The following is an 11,320-nucleotide window of genomic DNA, read 5'->3' on the forward strand; positions in this document are numbered from 1 at the left end:
AATAGCTGCATTCTTAACTACTTGAAGTTGATTTAGCAGGATCTTTAGAGTGTAAATATTACTGGCATTTTCAAATGTTGGAAATAGAATGCTTAGGGAATGACAGTAGTTTCTTACCAAAGAAGAATGTGGTTTCGTCCTTGTCTCCTGGCTTCCTAGCTGAAGTTCAGCTTGAATACAGATTGCACATACTATTTGCTTTCTCTTGGTCTCTCCCTGATTAATTCATTCTCATCATTCTCATTCTCTCTCTCTCTCTCTCTCTCTCTCTCTCTCTCTCTCTCTCTCTCTCTCTCCCTCTCTCTCCAAATTTTGAGATTTGGTCACACGGTATGAAATATTTTGGAAGAAAATTCTTACCAAAAATTTTGATACACAGTTGCTTATTTATGTGATATTTTTCATATATTCTCAATATTTCCTCAAATTTCCATGAAGCATTAGAACTACTGAAAATATTCTGTTGACTAACTGATGTTGTTATAGTCACTAACCTCTTGAAGATGTCCTGATACACTCTCCCCCGTCCAATGGACATCCGTTTGGTTTAATAGATCATCATATTCTCCAAACTTACAGCTAGTATTTCATTATATTTCTATGCTGAGCCATAAATAGTGACAAAGCTAACCAGAGGCCCCATACATCAAAGAAAGCTAAGCTTTTGCAACTCGCTTCCTTTCACAGGCAGAATATAAGTAGATGCCCTCTACAAGGCACAATGGCTTTAGTCACTAAGGAACTTATATGGGATCTTGAAGACCGTAGACAAATCCCAATGCAGTAAAGATGAGCTGAGAGGCTGTGCAACTGTTTAAGGCTTCCTGGTGCTGCATCTTAGCCACTCGCTGAATCTTGTCCTAACACCATAGGAAGATGAGGAAATCACTAGGTTGACTTAGAGGCTATGCACAGGAACCGAAGGCAGGAAAATACTAAACATTGCTGAGAGCATCCACCCCAGGAAGGACTTTACCTTCCAGGAGCTCTGGACTGGCACCGCCCCCAGTGCTCTCACATGGCTGACTTTATCCTCTGTGTTCCATTTGACAAAACAAGTGGCAATGTCTCCACCACCTACGGACAGTGATGCAACCACTAGAAGTGGCTTTCACTACCTCATCCATGAGTGACTTGGTTCCCCTGGCAAAGGTTTCCCATTCAATTACCCCAGTAGAACCATTCCAAACAATCTGCTTAGCCCGGGCCACAGCCTTAGCATATTTCTTGCTGCTCTCAGTATCACAGTCCAAACCCAGCCAGCCAGCAGGTATACCGGAGGCTGCAATAGCTTGGGCAGTCTTGACATTCACATCAAATTTGTCAGTAGTGACAAAGTTAACAGACAATGTGATCTTCACACCATTTTTCTCACCTTTGGACATGAGATCTTTGACAATCTTGGCTCCTTCTTCATCATACAGTGATGTGCCAATCTCCATGTTGTTGAGTACCTTAAGGTAAAAGCCATTCCACCACCAATGATCATCTCATTGACACTGTCTAGCATATTATCGATAGCTGGATTTTGTCTGCAACTTTAGCTCCTCCCAAGATATCCAGGAAGAGTTGCTCTGGACTCTCCAAAGCCTTGACAAAGTAGTTCGGCTCCTTTTTCATCAAAAGACCACCAGCCTTCTGTGGCAGATTCACACCCAATATCGGACTGTGGGCTTGGTGTGCAGTCCGAGAAGCATCACTGACACACACATCTCCTAGTTTGAACAAGGAGTTTCAGAAAGCATCAATTTTGGCTGGCTCAGCTTAACCTTTATCCCAGAAGCATCTTTTCCCTTCCCTTCTTCCTATTCATGAAAGCAGAGGTTCTCCAGCAGATTGACAGTCTCAAACACAGGGTTGGCACAGGTATTCTCGACTTCTGGGCCCACACAATCCTTCAAGAACAGACCATCCTTGCCAAGCAGGGACTTGCGTTCTACAGCAACTGGCTCTAAGGAGTACTCATTAGGCATAGGAACACATCAGGCCGGCCCAGGTGGCTCATAAGGTCAACAGACATGGCTCCATTGTCCAAGACGAATTTGATGCTTGGAACCACTGCCTTGATCCTTTGGTTATTTGTTATCAGGTTGTTCTTCACAGGAACATTGCAGTCTACCTTCAGCACGACCTGCTTCCCCTTCATTTCCAGTTTGTCCAAAGTCTGCTTTTTTGAAAGCAACATTTTAGCAATACTGTGAGGTCGAGAGGCCTGGATCTGAGGAAGAGGGGAGGTCCTGATCCTCTTTAGGTGGCAGATAAGATTTCACTTTAAAAATAGAAAACGAATGCAAAAATCCACTCTAGATTTTGATGCTGAATATATAAATATACCCAATAAATAATTGCATGGATTAACATGTATGGACAAACATATAATCTCCTATCTAATGCTAGTTAGTACTAAATAATCACTGACAAAAAAAGAACAATTTTGTGAATTGATATATTTTAAAATTTTATATAATCATTTTCTAATATGTATCTATGTCATGATCACTATATTGTATATTATAAATAAACACTGCTTCTGCATGTTAACCATACTTAAAAACAAAAGAAAACCGATCACTTCCGTAAAAGAGAACATTTAGTATGTATTGCACTTACGTAAGACCTATAAAGGATTTGGTCTTTTGGACTAGAGAGATGGCTCTATCTTCAGGAAATTAAAAAATAAAGAGAGAAAGAAAATACTATGTGATACTAAATCTCAAAATATTCTGTGTCTGTCACATACCTCTTTATTCCACAATTTCTTTTTTAGTTATAAACTCACTGATAATGCTCTATCATAAAATCCCTATTCAACTTAAACACTTCACAGTTCTCTTCTAAGATGGAAATAGCTTGGATTAGTGAATCAAACACTGAGTAGAATAGGTAGACCTGAAAGACAGAAGAATCCCAATAAAAATACTATGGATTATTTAAATGATAAAATAGATTAGCAGCAGAAAGTAGCATGTTTCCCTCCATGAGCTGTATGGTATTAGGAAACCTGCGATTACCTGAATGAGTGGCAGCAGCATAAGAGTATGGTCCAGGCCAATCCACTGTAAGCAACTTTCAAATGATGTAATTAAGACTAATGAATGGAATATTGAACCACCTCTATATTCTAAGACAATAAACCCCTAAAACTTACCATCTGATCTCACCTCTATTAAAAGCATTTTAATAGATTTTACAGCAGCATACTATTAGTAATTATAAATTGTGATGGTAAAAGACATACAATTGAGTAAACTTGCTAGGTTTACATAACTTCTGAGGGAAAATACTTTGTTTTGTTCTTCTTCGTGAAATATTTAGCCAAAATATTTTAATCCCATTGAAACCATTATTTGTTTAGAAAATAGTAATAATTTAAAAATTAATTATATCATTAAATACTACTTCATTGATAGTTACCTGTCAGGAACTACCATAGGACGAGCTAATAACTAACAGTTGATCTTCCTGAGATGGTCTCCTTTGGATTATAATCTGTGACAAATTTACGTTAAGGCGAGTCTCAAGAGAATTAATTTTAGGAAAGATTCCTGCTATTAAAATGTTTCCCCTCTTATTTTTAAATATATATATATATATAACACTCACTATATATTAGCCCACCCCCTTTGAGTATATCTCTGCAGATCTATGAAGATGAACTGTTTTGTAGTGATGCTATATAGACAAATAGATGACTTCTTAAGTCTTAATGATGTTGATATAAGAATTCCTAAAATTGTATCAGTGATTATTAAGCTCTTTTATAGTAGGACTGCTATTAGGTCATTTTCTGATGTGAAAACTGTAATGAGAACTCTGCCAGTCTCCCATATATCACTTGTTAATTGGTCTTAGATAGTAATGCAACTTTCTCCTACTCAGAGCACATTCCAAGAAATTATAAAACAATTAACCAAAGGTCATAAAAAGGGAACCAATGATTTATTATAGGTGCTAGGACAGAGGATAAAATATCGACTGGGTTTATCTATACAAAATTTCACTAATAATTTAGGTATGGTTTTCAATTTTCAATAAATCTGTGGAACTGTGACAGGTGATGGATGTTTAGCCAGATAATTACTCCTAATAGTATGCATGTAAACATTCTCTGTTGTAAACTTCTATTTCAATTTATGATTTGATTTTTTTGTGTGAACTTGTAATGAACTTTTAAACATGTATATATGTCTGGGTCTTCATATCAGCTAGGATTTGTGGTCTGCTTGGTGGCTCAGTGTCTGCGAGATCTTGGGGGTCCAGGTTAGTTGAGACTGCTGGTCTTCCTATGAGGTCACCCTCCTCCTCAGTTTCTTCCAGCCTTTCCCTAATTCAATCACAGGAGTCCTTGGCCTCTGTTCATTGGTAAGTATTTGCATCTGACTCTTTCAGCTGATTGTTGGGCAGATCCTGTCTGTAAGCACACCTTAGTATCAGTAATAAATTCTGGCCTTGGAGCCTCCCCTTGAGCTGGATCTCAATTTGTGCCGGTCACTGGAATTCCTTTCCTTCAGATTCATCTCTACTTCTGTCCCTCCAGTTCTTTTATACAGGAAAGATTATGGGTCAGAGTGTTTGACTGTGGGGTGGCAATCTCATCCCTCCGCTTGATGCTCTGTCTTTCTACTGGAGGTAGAAGTTCCCTCTCCCCACTGTTAGGCATCTCATCTAAGGTCCCTCCCTTTGAGTCCTGAGCATCTCTCAACTCCTGAGTTTCTGGTACATTCTAGAAGGGACCCCCACCTCTTACCTTATGAGGTTGCCTGTTTCAGTTCTTTCTGCTGTTCCTCAGGGCTTCACTGGAATATATATATATATATTCACACCACACATACACATACACATACACACACACACACACACATTAACACACACACACATACGAAAGAAGCCATCAACTATGGTAGGACTGTAAGTGGGTTTCAAGGGGTGGAAAAAAGAGGGAGAATATGGTATTATCAAGTTTGATACACACATTAAAGTGATGAAACATAAAGAAGTATTTGTTATCTCATCCTATTAGTAAAAGAAATTATCTGAGACTTGAAAATTTGTAAAGAAAAGTGTTTAGTTTATAGTTCCGTAGATCAAATCACATGCCAATGGTATCTTGTCATGTAATGATGAATAATGAGAGAGAGAGAGAGAGAGAGAGAGAGAGAGAGAGAGAGAGAGAGAGAGAAAGAAAGAGCATAATAAAATTATGAAAGAGGAATTCATAAAGCAAGGAGGAGTCAGTTTTGCTGTGCTGTAACAATTCAACTCTTTCTGTAACTAACAAATGTCCCTCACATATTGTTTTGGGAGATATTTTAAAAATGACAGCAGACACTCTGTTCTTAATCAGCTGCCATCTTTCCAACTAGCCTAGGCTTTAGGCTATGAATGGCAGTGGTGGCATTGCTCAGCTCAGGCTGTCAGCTCAGGCATCCAGAGACACTGGCCCTGCCCCCCCAAAGACGCCAGCATGGGAGATGGCTCTGCCAATCTTCCACTCTGTCTCCACAAGGCTGGACTGAGCCCAGACCATCCCATCATCCATGAGGGACTAGTAAAAATGAGACTCTAGTGCTTACTTAGATTATCCAAAGGCTTAATATGTTTGGTAATGCTCAATAACAAGATGCCCATACAATTCGAGGTGTTTCCCAATTAACTAACCTAGATATAAGTTGTTACCCAGGACTGCTCTAGATCTAAGTGTAGTTCTCCATCCTCCTACATCTCTGCCTTCCTCACTCCTCCTCTTCCTTCTCCTCCTCTTCTCCTTACTCCTCTTGTTCCTATCCTTACTCCTCCCACCTTAGCTCCTCCCAACTTGTGGGGAAAATATGCCACTACACCATATTATACTTATCATTTCTCTGGGTCCCATGCTCAGCTATGTAATTATTTTGTCCTAGTCCCTTAAGGAGTATTTTCCAAGCATATGCAAAACACAATAGCTTTAATGAATAACATGTTTGAGCATGGATATGTGTCTTCATTTCTAATATAAAAATTTTAAAGTATGCTTTCTTAGTCATATAATTATTATAGTGTTAAAATTAGAAAAAAAATTATGCTTTTTTTAGTATGTATTTACACTTGTAATATGTCACCACTTGTGCATGGGGGTAAAGAGTTCTCTAATTAATGTAGTTTTTAATGGCCTGTTTATGTGGCCACATTTGTAGATCTTCCTTCTATAGGATAATTTGATATTCATTAGTTCACCCTCAGCTTTAGAATTAGTTTGATAACTTCTTCATGAATCCCCATAGGTATTGTGACTACAGTTAGTACCTAGATTACTTGGGTGGAAGACAATATCATGTGATGAGAATTTTAAATTTGTTAGAATATTGTATTTGTCAATACATTCTTCCTTAATTATTAAATAAAATTACAAGTTTCTAAGGGACTATTTTGTCAGATTAATTCATAGCTGTATTTTATTTTAATTGCTGTAAGTCATATAGTTTGAGAGTACAAAAGGGATGATTTACCGCACATATATAACACTTATCCACAACTAACTACAGAAGTATTTGAGACTTCCTCAGAACCCAGGTAAAGTATCAGCAGGGAGCACTCTGGTTGTAAGCAAGGCAGGGTGTGTCAAGGTCCAAGTGGATCAGATTTGTTATTGGAAATCAGACCCATGAAGAAATATTACCTTCAGAAGCATACATATATTCCAACAAGTTGTGCCATCACCTCCAGCCTTTGGCATTTCATGTTTAATCTCCTGCCTCTTCCACAGGTACACAAGATAGTTTACCAAGACTCCTGACTCAGTCTGTATAGTTTCCTCTCGCCTCACTTCTCTATCACAGAGTAAGAAATTTTTGTGAGAAAATGTTATTAAGAAAAAGAGGATTAATAAAATCAAAAAATAATAACTTAATGTGCTTGATATATATATATATATATATATATATATATCAAATATACTGTGTCAGACAGTATTCATTATGCCAAGTAATATATGTGTATACAAACTCTCTCTCTCTCTCTCTCTCTCTCTCTCTCTCTCTCTCTCTGTGTGTGTGTGTGTGTGTGTGATATAAATTTCGACGTCGACTGTTTAGATAGGATCAATTCCAGCTTATTTAGTATTATTTAGGTATATAATTACTATTACAAGTTCCTGATGAATGTGTGTTTGCTACAGACCAACTGAATACATAAGAATCAGTTTATAAAACCATTCCCAACTATTTACACATTATACAATATACACATTAATGCAGTTGGCTAGATAGTTCTAGATTGAAATGAGTATCACATACACAATATCAATTTCTACAGGTACTTTCAATGACTATTAACTACTTGATATTCTCACATACTCTACATCTTTAATCCACTCATTCTGGAATAGTGAAGTCCAAAAGTGTAAGTTCAACATCAGATAAATAGTAACTACACTCTGATCCACCATTAAAAGTGAAAAGGAATCTTTCCTGTTCATTTTATATTCTAGCCATGAATCAAATAATTATTTCCGATCATTCTTTATAACAATAATGATGATTTCAATACAGACAAGTTCTTTGCATTCCAGTTTGTATCTGACAATAAAGAATGATTTGGTCATTTGTTAACTGCTCATAATTGTCTCTCTATATAATACTGAACAAATCCTTGGGAACAAGTTAAATGAAAATAACAAAAATTAAGGACTTATTACCTGGTAGGTCCTGCCCTATGTAACCCTTAAAAATAGATACTGTGAAAACAGAAGCTAAATCAAAGCATCCTGGGAGAATTAAACACCAGCTGGTCTAATGAGAAGCATTCTTTAGCTATGTCAGTTTTAATCATATCGTTTGTTTTTTCTGATAGAGTCTCCCTTTATTCTGAACTAAAATGAAGTTACTCATATGCGTTGGATAATTATATTTTATTAGTTGACTCTTTTTAACCTACTATTAAAAGTCCTTATTAGTATTTCAGTAATTAACATAATTGGGAAGAAACTTATGGAGAATGGACATGAAATATTAAAAAGCTCATCTCCTTCAATATTTAGTATTCATTCATGTATTGATTATTATGTCTTATAGTAGGATATCATGTGTCCCATTCTGGCCTTAATCTCACTACATGCTAGAGGTTGTCCTTAAACTTCTTAATTTACCATAATTCTACCTCTTGGGTGCTAGAAATACAGGCATGTGCCATGTGCCACCATGCTCAGAAATACATAGTGCTGAGGCTCAAGTTCAAGACTTTGTGCATGTTAGTCAAGAACTCTACCACTGTTAGCTTATATGTGTTCATAGTCATAGATAATAGCTAGACTAAGTCAATTGGGTATATGAGTTTTTTCTTCTAGAACCACACACACACACGGGAATGAAGGGAGGAAGGGGTGTGTGTTTGTGTGTGTGTGTGTGTGTGTGTGTGTGTGTGAGAGAGAGAGAGAGAGAGAGAGAGAGAGAGAGAGAGAGAGAGAGAGAGAAACACACAGAGAGAAATGCACAGAGAGAAATAGAGAGACAGAGACAGCTAGACAGACAGAGACAGACAAAAATACAGAGAGATATTCTGTTTCTTTGGAGATAGTAGCACTGGTAAAACAGTGTATTTCCATGTTCACAGTATTTTGTACTCTGTGTCTTTTTGCTTGACTTTCGTTTTCTTTTAGAAGTTTACTTGGGGAGTTAATTAGGGTCTACTCTGATTTTTTCATAGTAATTCTTGGTTCTTTTGTAGCTGCAGATTTTCCCTAAGCATGGTGTTATTTACATATTTCATTGACTAATGCTTCATATCTTTGAGTCCACAGTATTCAATCAATATGTCTTTTGACTATTGAGAGCACACTCTAGTGATATAGTTTAAGGGAGAATGGTTCTGATTACTCAGATATATGTCACTATCAGCTATACGAACTAACCACTGATTTGGAGTTAACTTTGCCATTTTGTTTCCTGCTGATTTTTGGAGGGAAAATATCTCATAAATAATGTGTACATGTTTTGCTTTGTTGTTGTCAATTTGGTCAAAGACCCAGCTTTTTTTTTTCTGTATTGTTGACAACCTACCATCTGGCTTAGGAAATGGAGTTTCAATGGTACAGAAGTTTAGTTTCAAGGATAATTTTAACACAGACTTACCATGTGATTTAGGTAAGTGATTTTCTTGGACTCAATTCCTAATCTATAAAGCCTATCAGTTTGATCCCATGTTCTTCATCAAATCCTCAAGTTTAGGAATCTGGATTTGTAATGCTTTCTAATAATGATGTCCCTTCATGATACAGAAGATGATCCTGTTCTTCCTTATCCTTCTTCTTACTCACAACTCATGTTTTCTATGTAAATTACTGTAATATTATAAAAATACCTCCAGAATTTAACATTTTAAAGTGGGGAAATAAATGTTGAAATATAACCAATATATACTAAGCAATTTTAACTCATGTTACATACAATGTTTATCTCTAACTAAAACAAACATATATCATTCTCAAAGACTCAGAAGACTAAAGTTATTTTTCATACTTAGAATATGTCATAAATAAAATAATCAGATTAATTACTAATATTTTATTCAAGCTTTATTTTTCCTTAATAGTTCATATAAACCAAAGTAATATTTTAAAAGGTACTAAAAATGGTACGAATATTTCTAAGGCTTCTAAAGATAATTATAAAATTGTCTAATTTTAATATTATAAACTTTTCAAGCAAACCTTTATGACCCTTTTACATCTGTAAGAACCAAAATGTTAGTTATTAAGGTATTTTATACAATAACAGTGATGCCTTTAGTGAATAAATGTAGAAGGTACTATTTTTAGTGATCTAAATTACTCAGATATTAGTAGCTGAACATGTTGCAGCGTAACAAAATAGGAAGATATTTAAGTTCAAAATAAAACTGATATTTACATTTAATAAACCCATTGTTAAATTAAAAGCTTAAATTTATATATTTTTCAAGAATAGCTATCCTGTATAAATTTTTAGTTCAGAGCAATGAGAATATAATGTGCTTTTTCTCATTCAAACACTACCTGGATGCCTCTTTACATGTATGATTATTTTAATGTGCTTGGTTGAACTAACTATCTCTCTCTCTCTCTCTCTCTCTCTCTCTCTCTCTCTCTCTCTCTCTCTCTCTTCCCCAGAAAGAATGTATTAGGATAATTGTGAATGGGTTCTGTCCTATATTTTTGCTGGTTGATATTGTATTAATTAACTGTAAGTATGTTCCCTTCTGATACTTCCAGAGAATGAGAGTCTGTTTGCCAAAATACATGAAATCTGATTTCATAGTGAGTCATCTTTTATCACTGTTTTGAATGAGCATTTTGGCAATGTAGCCAAGCTAACTTACGATGTGCAGGATATACGATTAGAGGGGAAATGACTATTTCATCAAAGAAGGCCATGCAGTGTGCCCTAATGTAGTTCAACAAAGTAATGGGAAAAAAACATTGATGAACATTAAGGTTAATTTCCTTGACTTGGCCATATTTAGGAGATCAACTTAAAGACATATTGCTATGTCAGTTTGCTTTTCTGTGTCATTTTAACTATTCCAACTTCAGTATTTAAGATTATCTTTGCACATACTTCATTCCCTAACATAAATTCAACCTTTCTCTCCATTTCCATTGTCCCACTGTGAATTCTCAGCAGTAGTGGTTTGCTCAGAAAACAAGCCTAGCAATGCATTTCAAGCAAATGCTTGTTAAAATACCACATACAGATAAAGATCCTTTCTGTTTTCCCCATGATTCATTACATCAGTAAAATAAAGTACCTCAAAAAATCCAAATTGCCTTGGCTTGACTGCCAACTCCACACCTCTCTAGGTAGAAAGCACTGAGTCTCCTTTCTCTGCCTTCATCTGCAATGGAACATAAAAATAACTGGAGCCCCTATCCTCTTCCCTGATCTTTATAATGACCAGATCCACTCACTTTATCATTATAAAAGAGGAGGCTTCTAAGAGATAACAACAAACAAAACATAACAAAATAAAATAAGACAAAACAAAAAACTCATATTGAAGTTGGACAAACCAACACATTAGATGAATAAAAATCCACAAGAGAAAGTACAAGAATCAAAGACCCTCTTGTTTACACACTAAGCAGTCCCATTGTTTAGCCCCTGTGAGTTCTGCTTCAGTCTCTTGTCATTTCATATGAGGGATTCTTCTGTTCCTTCTGTCTCTCACACTCCTCCTGGTTCCTATTCACAGGGATTCCCTGGGCTCTGAGAGGAGGGATTTTGTGAAGATATATAGTTTAGAGCTATGTCTCCCAATCTTCTCCTCTCCTCTCCTCTCCTCTCCTCTCCTCTCCTCTCCTCTCCATTCC

General features: G+C 36.3%; 1 pseudogene; it reads right to left on the minus strand.

The window, feature by feature from the left end:
• Positions 1 to 935: 935 nt before the first annotated feature.
• On the minus strand, positions 936 to 2,185 carry LOC114629325 (annotated as a pseudogene).
• Between the last annotated feature and the right edge of the window lie 9,135 nt (positions 2,186 to 11,320).

This window comes from Grammomys surdaster, unplaced genomic scaffold (assembly GCF_004785775.1).
Source record: "Grammomys surdaster isolate TR1022 unplaced genomic scaffold, NIH_TR_1.0 279, whole genome shotgun sequence".
NCBI classification, from domain to species: Eukaryota; Metazoa; Chordata; class Mammalia; order Rodentia; family Muridae; genus Grammomys; species Grammomys surdaster.